At 41.5% G+C, this 12,709-nt stretch overlaps 1 protein-coding gene across 1 annotated transcript in view; it reads left to right on the top strand.

Annotated features, from left to right (window-relative positions):
• The first annotated feature begins 10,315 nt into the window (after positions 1 to 10,315).
• Positions 10,316 to 12,709, top strand: part of Smad9 (SMAD family member 9) — a 66,194-nt gene continuing 63,800 nt past the window's right edge. The window contains exon 1 of the mRNA XM_020184377.2: positions 10,316 to 10,402. The gene's annotated coding sequence lies outside the window, so the exon portion shown is untranslated. The remainder of the gene's footprint in view (positions 10,403 to 12,709) is intronic.

The raw sequence follows: 12,709 nt of genomic DNA on the forward strand, positions 1-12,709 counted from the left end.
TGTCATTGTCTGTCTTTGGATAATTTTAAAGATTTAACTATCATAAGTAAAGATTTTTTATCTTTTGGAACAAAAATTACTTTTCAAAAGGTGATTCTGTCTAAAATAAGATTTTCTTTTGCTTTAAGAAATTTATTTAGGCTTTTTTCACTATGATTCTGAGAAATATAGCTTGCAGAAGACAGAAGTAGTTCTTCTCACTTTAAAGTACGTGTATAATTCTCATGAACTTAAATATAAATCAGTCGTAACAGTTTTCACACATTAAAAAATGAAGCTAGTACGTAACTTTAAATATACACAAATTTATGCACATCATAGAAACCCTATTTCATAATTTCTAGGAAATTATGTTTTAAAAGATAAGACTGTAGATCGGCCCAGTCACAAAGGTATCCATTTCTTTATGCAGTCTTATTCATCTCACTTATAATTTTAACCTAAGTGTAATGTACTGTCTTACCTCCTCCATTCCTTCCCTTTTAAGCTCGTGTTATTTGGAAATTCTTTATTTAAAAGATAATTATAATATAAGTGTATTTACTTGATAAGCCATATGCCTCTGTCTTTGAGATACTGTAAGGACTGATAGCAGTTATAAAATAATGAACCCCCCAAATACCAGAATTAGATTGTTTCTGAGATCTTAGAAAAAATAAAGTAATAACAGTAATAATACCTACTATAATTTGAATTTGAAATGTCCACCAAGGGCCATGTATTGAAGGCTTGGTCACCAGTCTTTGTCACTATTGGGAGATAGAACCCTTAGGAGCTAGAGCCTAATAAAAGGAAGGTAGCTCATTGGGGGTGTGCCCTTGAAGGAGATACTGGGATGCTAACACTCCTACACACACATACATACACACACACACACACACACACTCTTTCTCCTCCCCCCCCCCACCAGGCTTCTCAGGAGCATGAGGTTAAGCAGTTTCCTCCACTATGTGCTCCTATTATGATATATGGTGCTGCCACAGGCCCCAAAGTAACAGGGCCAAGGTGAAATCATGAGCCAAAATAAACTTTCCTCCTTTTACATTGATTTATCTCAGGAATTTGTTACAGTGATGGAGAACTGACTGACACAGTACCTAACCTTTATCAAGTGCTCATTGTATGCCAGCCACTGTTCTAAGTCCTTGGTGTATAATGATTTATGTGACCGTTACAATACAACAGGAAACTGAGGCACAACGGGGGTTATTCCCTCTGGTGCAGTTGTACTTCTAACCCACTTAGGCTGGATACAGAGCCTATACTCTTTTTTTTTTCTTGGGGTAAGGGGGAGTGTCTGGCTCTGTATAACCCAGGTTGGCCTTGAACTCACAGTCCTCCTGCCTCAGTCTCCCAAGTGGTGGGATTACAGATGTGTGCTTTGAAAATAGAAGCTACTTCTTTTGCAAATTAGCATCCCAGTGGTTAGTAAACTTCATTCACTGCTAGATTTTAAGAGCATTTAAACCACTGAAGTGAACACAGCAAAGAAAAACTTATTCGAGTAGAAATAATGGAAAGTAAATAGAAGAAAAGATCATAACCATTTATAAGAATGTGAAGTATAAGCCTTGAACAAAAATTAAGATCCTTAAACTATAAGCCAATAAAATGATTAGTTGTTATTTGTATGCTAGTGGTAAAGATGCATATTTGTAGGAATTTTGAGGCAAAGAGTCAATACTTTTTATATAGTTCATCCATGAACACTATTAAAGGATTCTGGTATCTCTGATGCCAGCTTACTTTTCTGAAGCAGAGATTCACCTAAACAAAGCATAGAATAGAATATGATGCAATCAGAGAAAAGTTGGTTTAGTTTGATTTTTAGCATCTGCTAGCTTAATAAGAGCAATAAAAAAAGTGGAAAATCAGCTACTATCTTTTTTAATATATTCAATGAAATGTGATCAGAATTTTATGTACATTTCAATAAATCTGGCTTGCAGGTATACTTACTTATCTTTTATAAGTAATGAAGTAGGTTTAGACTAATAATTTGCCCAAGATTGCACAATTAGCCAGTAGTCAAATTTCTACTGAAATAAGAAAATATAAAAGACTATGACTGAAATTGAGATTATTATCTCATAATCAGACAACTTGCCCATCTCTGCTTTCTGATTTGTTCTTACGGAATTTTTACATGCGGAGTTTGACTTGAATCACACTTGGAAACAGTACTTCTTGACATCTATAATTCTCTATCTCCATATAATTTGTACTTCTATCATTCATAGTTGATTCTCCAGTTCAGTGTTCCATTTTCTTCACTTAGTTGTAATTTCTTTAAGCGCAGAAACCTTGCCTTTATTTTATTTGTACGTCTCCATAGCATCCTAAATTGTGATTGCTCCATAAAGGCTTCCCAAATGGTTAGATAATGCTACCATTTCAATTCATTTGTGAAAAATAATTATATGAATGTGATTATCCATTTTATGGACAGCTAAATCCCTGGAGTATTGTAGTGGGTAGCTTTGTTTTTGTACAATCTCAAAAGCACCAAATCCACAATGAATAATTTTATTTCATTAATCCAATACGAAGTGATACATTTGTAATTCTCTGATTTTGAAGTAAAACTCAAGGTAGTATTTTAATTATCACAAAACCCAATACTTTCCTAGACTTGATCCTATCTAGTTTCTGATAGGGCTAAGAGCAGACAAAGGAAAAAGAGGGACAGAGTGGTCCTTACCTTAGGAGTATCACAAAGTACCTCAAAAATCTTCCTGGAAAAATAAAGGATTTTCTGTATTTCTGACCCATGAATCTCTACACTTAGAACAGCTATGTATGGAAGTCAAATGAATGTCTTGATAATTTTATTATAGGAGGGTCAGTCAAACCTAATCCCCAAGAGTCATAGTGACCACAAAACATGCCCCAACTATTCAGAAATGTTAATTTATTCAACTCCTCCAAAATAAAATTGTAGGGGAAGTTAAGTTCCTTAATGTGGCATGGTAGGCCCCTCCTCTGCAAAGAATATGTGCCAGGGCCCTAACTAGTACCTGATACCACAGATAGTAAGTATAGAACACCATATATACTTACTTATATGCTTTTTCTTATATATACATACCTATGATAAAATGTAATTTATAAATTGGCACAGCAAAAGATCAACAGCAATAATAGAACAATTATAACTACATATTAGAGAGAAACATCCTATCCCATGGTTTGGACTGTGGTTGATTGCAGAGAATGAATCCATGGAAAAGGTAAGACTACTGAATTCATTGTCGAGTACATGTCATTCCATCACCCAATATATACTAAGTATGTAGGAGTACTGCATTTAAAAAGCGTCTACCCTCAGATAGTCTACTTAGACTATTTAAAATGTCAAATATCAAACATTTAAACAACAATGCAAATAGCGTAAGATCGAGTAACCAGGTTATGTTCTCAGAAAGAATGAATTCTTAACAATCCGAAACAGAAAACATTTCCTAAACTGTTGTATCTCTATGGGACTCTTAATGCACAATGTAAAACTTTGATGAAAGAATCACCTCTATCTGGGAAGATAGTTTATAGCCTATCATTTCCTATGGTCATTAGCGTTCTTCTGAAATAACACAGCAGTCCTACTCGTTTGCATTTTGCATTGCATCCCTTAAGATCTACAGAAATATTTTCTCAGGAATTTTAGTGAAAGGACCACCTGAATCAGGATAATGTTATAATGACCAAAAAGTATGTAGTAAGGACTCTGACTTCAGGGAAGATGGAATGGATCTACTTTTCCCTTCTACTCTTTCTAAAGACAACAGTGATGGACATTATATGTAAAACAAACATATTTATATCTGAAACATGAAAGAAGACTCACCAGGGACCTTGAGACCCAAGGGACAACAAAAAGGCTGGTTCACTGGATTTTCTTTCCACTCCAATTCCTCACACTTGGAGTTAAAGTTGGCAAATTGGAAATGCCAAAGAACACAGACAAAAAAAAAAAAAAAAACCCACAATACCTCTTGCCAAAGAATAGAGGAAGGAGCAAGTGCTAGGTGCCAGTGGCACAACCTGTAATCCTAGCTACTTGGGAAGCTAAGGTGGAGAGGATTGCAGTTAGAGGCCAGCCCAGGCAAAAAAGTTCACAAGACTCCCATCTTAACAGAAAAAGCTAGGTGTGGTGGCATGCACCTGTCATCCCAGTTACAGAGGAAAGTGTAAAATAGAATGGCTGTGGTCCAGGTAACTCCAGAATAACCAGAGTAAAAAGGGCTGGGATTCTGAGTGAGGTTAGACTGGCCCAAAAGACCAAAAATCGTATGTTCCCCCTCATATGCGGACATTAGATCAAGGCAAACACAACAAGGGAATTGGACTTTGATCACATGATAAAACCAATAGCACACAAGGGAGAGATGAGGATAGGTAAGACACCTAAAAAGTTGCTAGCATTTGTTGCCCTCAACGCAAAGAAACTAAAGCAGATACCTTAAAAGCAACCGAGGCCAATAGGAAAAGAGGACCAGGAACTAGAGAAAAGGTGAGATCAAAAAGAATTAACCTAAAAGGTAACACACATGCACAGGAAATCAATGTGAGTCAACTCCCTGTATAGCTATCCTTATCTCAACTAGCAAAAAACCCTTGTTCCTTCCTATTATTGCTTATACTCTCTCTTCAACAAAATTAGAGATAAGGACAAAATAGTTTCTGCCGGGTATCGAGGAGGTGGGGGGGAGGGGGAGGGGGCGGAGTGGGTGGTAAGGGAGGGGGTTAGAGGAGGGGGAAGAAATGACCCAAGCATTGTATGCACATATGAATAATAAAAAAAAATTAAAAATTATCGAGTGGAAGCGTGGCTCAAGTGGTAAAACTCCTGCTTTTCAAGCTTGAAGCCCTGCATTCAAATCCCAGAACCACCAAAAATAAATAAATAAATAAATAAATAAATAAAAGGACTGGGAGTGTGACTCAAGGGGTAAAGCACCTGCCTTACAAATATGAAGCCTTGAGTTTAAACCCCAGTACTACCATAACAAAAAGAAAAGAAAAGGTGGGGAGGGGGCAAGCTAGGATGACAAAAAGCCTTTAGAGAATAACTGCTCCATTGCTTCAACTAAACATTACAGAAAAAATGGTGATGTCCATCCCTGCGGACTTGAAACCCCATGAGTTTGTAATTGAGCTCCCAAACACCCCTACCAGGCACATGTCAGAGAAGGCCAAGTAGGAAGCAGGATTTTGATCCCCACTGTCCAGTAATAAATCCTCCAACATGGTGGAGAGATTTTTCTTATCATTTTGAGTTAATGGCAAAAACTTAACTGTAAACTAATGATTTGGTTTTCTTATAGCTGGCAGTAAACCCCAACTATAATTCTATGATATGTAGGATCTTACCTTTTATTTCAGAAAGTATTACATAGTTCTCAAATCAAAATTAATCTTTAACATAAAAACAAATGCTATTCTTAAAAAAGGGAGGAGGGATACTGTGGAGGTCACATATCACAAAATTAACACATCATTAATAACCCACAAAATATATAGAAACAAAATTTAAGTTTAATAAGGTATTATAATTGAACTAGAGTTTGTACCACATATAGCTATCAAATAAGTCCCACATAAAAATAATAAACCTGTTCATAGCCTTCCTGTGGAAGTTTTGCATGACATCAAATCACTTCCAACCTTACCCCTACACATGCATGTCCACACACAAGTGCACACACATATACCTACTACTGTTTTCCAAAAAGAAGACCTGAGGCAGCCAGTGCCTTTCACTGAATTGCTGTGTGTAGTTGGGTACCAAAGCCTGATGTGAATTCAAGCTCAGGATTCATTGCTCTGCTTTCTTCTTTTATTCCTGGTAAATCTTCATACACTTCACAGATATTTAATGAGCACTTACCACATTCCAGGTATTATTCTGGCTGTTGAAAATAAATGAACAGGACCAGACACACTCCCCCATTCTTTTCAAAATGACACTCAAGTGAAGGGAACAATGGTATTGGTTATGAATAAAAGATACATGACCTGTGAAATTATAAAATGGAACCTCATCAGAGGAGACCAAGAAGGCTGCTCTGGGATGTGACTCTTGAGCTGAAACACGGAGGAAGAGCAGGTGTTAATGGGGCAAAGAGAGGTGGAAAGGAAGAAAACTCTACGATGAAGAGCACTCTATGATGAAGCCCAGGTGAGGTTTCAATAGGAAGTTAATGATGATTGAATAGTTCCTGCCACTTTATAAGTAGAGTGGGTTTTTTTGTTAAAATCTGTGTTACATTCATTCATTTATTTATCTATTTGCAAATTTTGTGGGTTTGTGAAAGGAGCAGAACCATCAAGAATGAAAATCGAATGAGAGAGAGGCAGTGGAGACAGTCAAAACACAAGTTGTACAGTTTTGTGCTGCCATAAGGGAAATGAAAAACAAATAAATTTGGGGGCCAACTGTGGAATGAAGAAGGTGATTGTGTGTTACCATCCTTTCCCAAAGTGGTTTCTTGAACAGTACCTATTTCTTCTAAAAATGACATTTTTCTCCCATTCTTGATTCCTCCAAAGATCCTTCTCCCTCCACTTTGGTAATTTTCTATTGATTTTCCCATCAAAGTGTCCAAAAACACATCCCCTCACAGTTTTTCTAGTCTGGAGCCTAGATGGCTGCCATGGTGTCCTCACTGGTCTCCTGACATCTTGTTGCAACCAGCTTTTCTCCCCCACTGCTTCCACTTGTAGCCTGTCTAGATTATTCTCCTACAAGCTCACTGTCACATTGCATTCTGCACAAACACTCTCAGGTCTCCCAGGAAGACCCTGGGATGTAGCCCAATGCCTGGGCTTTGGACTTTGGCTGACTGGAATCTGCATTTGGAGTCAGCCACTTAGAGGAGTTTATTTGTGCTCAGGTTCCTCAGCCATAAAACTGGAATCATAATTCTCCTCCCATAAACCGACACCAGGGTAGAAGGAGAGGGTGTGTATAAAGCACTAGCCCAATTCCCAGTCACTGGAATTTCACCATAGGAGATGATTGTCTGCTCTTACTGCAAAGTCAAGATGCCCTATCATTTCCTTGTCGAAACCTTTTGGTATGTATTAGCACATAAAATTCTCTTTCTTATTTATCCAACTAATCCAATAGTTCTGTTAGAAAATCTGAGATTTTCTTGGGCTACCACTCAAGTGGACAGTGCCTGCCTAGCAAGCTTGAGGCCCTGAGTTCAAACCCCACCACCTCCAAAAAATAAAGTAAATAAAAAGACTAAAAAAATAAAATAAAATCTTAGATTTTCATACTCAAGACCTCAGGAAATTCTGCACATAGTAGGCATCCTAGATTGCCTTTATGATATACAACTTGTGCCTGCCTCAGAGCATCTGGCCAAAGGAGCAAGAGGGACTGAAATCTGGCCTGCACTTGCTGCCAGGCCAGCACCCACAGAGCTTCACCCACCAGGATGGGGCAAGGTGAGGGGGCCAGGATGTGGGCATTCATACTCACTTCTTAAGGTGTAGCTAAAATTTTGCTTCTGTAGAGTCCTTCCTGAAACCTCCCTACACTCATTCCCCTGCAGTGCACACAGAGTTGTGTGATAAATTATAAGTGCGTCTCTGCTAGTTAGAGCAAGTTTACTAAATGCCAGTGCTCTGTGTCCACAGTAAGTCCAGGAATCGGGTGCTCAGGGAAATGTTCAAGAATGGTCATGAGATAAATGATGGCTTCCAAGGAAAGTTCCAAAGAGGACAGTGTTACAGATAAAACATAGGAAGGAGACCAAAGGGGGCGGCATGTGTAGGGTAAAATTCTTAGTTAGGGCTCTGAGTGGAGCCATTATAATGCTGGATCAAATACAAAACAGGATCGCTACATCTATGGATGACTACAGACAGTCACAGTCTTATTTTAGCTGGTGTGTTGCCTTCCATCACTGTGACAAAATGTCTTAGATAATCAACTTAAAAGAAGGAAAGGTTTATTTTGGCTTGTGATTCCAGAGGTTTTTCTTGGTCCTGTTTCTTTGTGCCTGTGACAGCATCACAGATCATGGCATGTGCACATGGAGGAGGAGTACTGTTCACAGCTGCTGGGAAGAAAGGAGAGAAAGGAACCAGGGTACCAATATCCCCTTCAAGGGCACACCACCAAATGACCTAGGCCTCTCTTAGAGGTTCTACCACCTCTCAGTAGTGCCACACACTGGAGACCAGGCCTTTGGCACAGGGGCCTTTAGGAGACATTTCAGATCCAAGCTATAGCACTGGGCTTTCAGCAAGTGCAAAAAGCTGCCTTGCTACTACTGTTTTACATGCTGAGGGAGCTCACCTTCAGACAGTCTTTTTTTTAAAAAAGGGGAGAGCTTTCTTTCCTTGAGATTTTGAGATCCTGAACCAAAATTTTACTGGAGATTCCACCAAATCACAAGTACCGACCAAGTCTAGCCTCAAATACAATTTCCATAGCGTAATGCTTTGGTGGCTGTTTCTATTAAGTTGTAAAACTGCAGCTAGTCTAGAAATCATAGGGAAAGACAAAGCAGAGACTGAATCTTTCATACCCCAGGCAGCCAGCATCTGAAAATGGATTGAAGACTGAGCCTTCTTCCCCCAGGCTGGCATTTTCTCTTTCCTGGAACTCACTGGATCTTGCTGTTTTCCAGTGTAATGAATTAACTTTCTAAACTAGCTTTGAGGCATGCATAATTGGAATTGTATCAGGAATTGTTTGTTCCTAACTTTAGGAAGAAAAAAGTCATTGAAGTGCACACGCGTCCTGCTAGGTAAATGAGAAATGTATAGAAAAAGCAGACTACACACACTCAGTCTCTCTAAATCAAAATTCTGCAGAAAGCCAGGAGAATTGGGTGAATTTAAGAAGACTCCATGCCAGAAACGTGCCAGCATTGCAGAAGTTACAGTTTCTTTCTCTGAATAGCATCTTCTGCATTATGCTTGTGTAAGAAAAGGAAACTAAGTGATTGGCCATTTCTTTTCTGAATATCATTTTTTTAAAAATCCTGAACCACAAGGTATCATTCTGAGGACTGAATTAGTTTACTTGCAATAAAGTGCACATCAAGCATAAGCCTTAAAATACAATCCATAGCTTTTAGCAGTCCCTTATTTCCTAGCATTTCTCACCCAGGGCAGTCTCAAACCTTATACTGGTTAGGTATACAAGAGCCTAGTTGTATGGGCCAGGTGCAGAAAGATGATTTAAATTTGAAGTGAAAACATGGTATTAAAGATGCTACTACAATGTGTTTTAAACAAGGTCATTGTTCAGCCCCCACAGTATGATCATGCAAAAAACGACATGTGCCAGAAAGTACAGTGCTTTTAGAAAAACTAGAAAAAGCAGTTTAAACTCAAAGCCTTTTGTTTACATTTCAGAGGTACAGGGCCTCTGGTGGACTGGCTGATTTTTTTTGTACACAGGAGCTAAGTTTGAGGCTGTATTCTGCATTCAGCTCTGCAACAAAGGTTTTTCTCTGAAGAGCTAAGGGCTGGGGGGAGGTGGGGGGGAAGGCCATCAATATGTCGATGTCATTTCCTAAGCGGCACTTCAGTGAGTCTTGGAGTCCACAGTGACCTCAGGAGATAGGGAGCAGCCAGGCTGTGAGTCAAGAGAGTTGTACATTAACATCGCTGTGTGCCCACAAGGTTATACGTTTATTAGATTAGATAGTATTATACATTATATGCTTGGGTAAGGAAATTACAATCCACATAATTATATGACTAGTTTGAACCACTACTCACCACTAAGAGTGATTAGATTTTCTTCTGCCTGTGCCATGCAAACCAACTGCCCTGGCACAGTCATGGATGCAAGAATCCCCTTTAGCCTGAAAAGCAAGTAAGAGACAACCAACCAGTAACAGTAACCATCAGGGACCAGGAACAGCAGCACAGGAGGGTTTCCAGACTGGTTTGTTGGTGACCCTGTATTCTTGTTCTGGTAACCACTCTCCCTTGCAGCCTCAAGCTCCAGGTGGAGGCAAGAAGTCTCAGGGATGACTGAGGAAGAGACAACGCAGGGGGACACTAGCTGGCGGGCGTGATCACGGACAGGGGACGATCCTAGGGTTGCGCCTAGGGCTGGAGGCCACAGAGCGGCGGGTAGCTGCCCCACACACCCCCACAGCCCCCGCCAGTTTCCGCGCACGTGGCTGCTGGGCCGCTGCGCTCCCCTCCCCGCGGGCTCCTTGAGCGGCCAGCGCGCGGCGGGCGGGGCGAGCCCACGAGCAGGGCTCCCTGGCCGCTTTCCAGGTCGGCGCACTAATACGGGCGATGAGGCTTCGCGGCTCCAGTCTGACTGACGCCGGCTGGGGCCGCCGCTGCAGCCGCTGTCTCGGTCCCCGCCGCCGTCGCCGCCGCCGGGCCCTGCAGCCGCTGGGCGCGCGCAGTCAAGGCAGTGAGTGCGCGGTGCTCTGAACGGGCGGCCAGGGACCCACCGCGGGGGGCGGGGGACAGCCAGACCTGGGGTGGGGGGAGGGATGAGTGGCATCGCGGGGACAGGTAAGAGATGCCCTCCCCAGCCACGCGCTGAGCGTGTGTGTGTCTGTGTGTGTGTGTGTGTCCGCTCGCGCGCGCGCGCGTGTCGCTAAGTTTTTCTTGCACAGGGGAAGTCTTTGGGATCCTTGGGTGTGTGGATTGGCTCTTTGTACTCCTCATCCCTGCCTGGCTCGGTGGAGCCTGTATGGCGTGGCGAGGGTGGGAGAGGACCCGGAGGGGACAGCTCCGAGGACTTGGACGCGCCGCGCGCTGCAGCGACCGGCGGCGGCGGGCACCTGGGATCTGTCAGAGAACGCCCGTCCCGCGGCGGGGGCGTTGGCTGTCGCATCCCTGCCCACGCCCAGGGCCAGCGGACCGCCGCCCCGGGCCTGAGCGCAGCGCGAAGGGCGCGCACGCGGGACGGGCGCTTTGGAGCCTGGATCGGAGCTGAGTAACCAACCGATCACTGTGGCTGCACCGTGGGGACAGTGGACAAACGGGTTAGGGGTTTGCAGAATAGCAATTGTAACTCTTTGGGGAAGATTGTGAAACTCCCCAGGGCCCAGTTGGCCTCACTGTCCGTCTGTTTTATACTCTGTAGCTTTTATTCTTGCTTACCTTTAAGGCACGCGAAGTGAGAAAAAAAAAAAAAAGGAATGTGGTTCAAGTGTTTCTGGGCTAGCGCTTGGGTTGTGTTGGAGCCGGGATGTTTGTCTTTTCCTTCGCCTGCGATTCCGTGCCAGCTCTCCGCAGAGGGGAGGGGGGCGGGGTGGGGGACAGATACAGGAGACTGACTGACGCCAGCTTTGTGACGGAAGGAGGAGCGCGGGGAAAACGTTTTTTATGGATGGCTAATCGCTGACAAATCTTCTTGTTACTATTCCTCTCCCCTCCCACCCGAGGACATTTAAAATGATAGTTTGGAAGTGCTCTGTTCACTTGTTTCTGCGTTAGAATTGGTACGTTAGAAGTGACCTACAAATAGTGTAGATTTCGTTTTGAAACAAAATTGTATGTAATTCAGTGGGGCACACGCCCACAGGACACTGCAAATTGCTTTTAGTGGGTCCAAGTTTACAAGGAGCATTGCAGTGGCCTGCTCGATTTCTTGGATGACCCTTTGGAAATGTGGTTTAGCAAGGATAACTGTAAAGTCACAAGGCATTTAATAATGGTACCTCCTAGGCAGTAACTTAGCGGAGTATTCACGGCATCTGTCTGGGTGGTGAAATGTGAATAATCCAGCTATGCCTCCTGTCAGGATGCCTGGCCGGCCATGTGAGAGAATGCCATTGGATGTTCACTTTTAAAAGCTAGTGTTCTAAATTTAAAAAAGAAAGAAAGCTAAAACCCAAACATTCTCTGCTCCAAATAGACAAGGATTCAATAAATGAATTTTCCTATGGCTGTAGGAAACCAAGAACATGATTTTGGACTGCTTTCAAGTTTGTGGTTATCCAAGGACACTGCAGATAAGAAACCAATGTGGTAGTTTGTAAGTAAGGAGCATTTTAAATATCAAAAGATGACAGATGTTTCAAATAATATATCCAACAAAGAGCTTTTAGTGGTCATACTCACCTTCATTGATGGCAAGGCAACTTTCTACTGGAGGCCTCAGGTCTGTATCTCTTCTGACACAAGTAGCCCCCTTTTTTATGCTTGACTGGATGTCTTTGTCAGTGTTTATTCATGCCAGAGCTCTGTGGTTTCAAACTTAAGAGAATGACAACATATCTTGATCTGAGCAAACTCAAACTTTTATCAGTGCAGTGTTTTCTAAAACTTGAAGACAAATTTTAGGTTAACCTACAAAGTACTTAAAATTCTCACATCTTTGCCATTGGTCTTTGAAAATCAACATGAGCCATTTGACTTTTTCCTCTCAAAATCTTTCTCTTGTATATATAACTCCAGTTAATGAATAATCAAAAAATATTTGTCAGTATCAGTTACTGCATCTCTGATTACCTAAGTTGTGGGATGAGAAAGACAAGTTTTTTGTTTTAAGTGAAACATTGCTAAAGATATCTGTAAGTAGTAAAGAAATGGCAAATTTGTTAACTTTTTCTGTGCCCAAGTTGAAGGAGAAAAAAAGTCAAGAAACTTTCATAAAAATTAAAATATTCAATATTAGGTTTGCAAATAGTTTGAGTCTGATAAAGGTAGAGCAATATCCTTTGCAAGTTGAAGAGGTTGCCTTTAGTAAGTGGTCAGCATAGCAAAT

The sequence above is a fragment of the Castor canadensis genome, chromosome 10 (assembly GCF_047511655.1).
Source record: "Castor canadensis chromosome 10, mCasCan1.hap1v2, whole genome shotgun sequence".
NCBI lineage: Eukaryota > Metazoa > Chordata > Mammalia > Rodentia > Castoridae > Castor > Castor canadensis.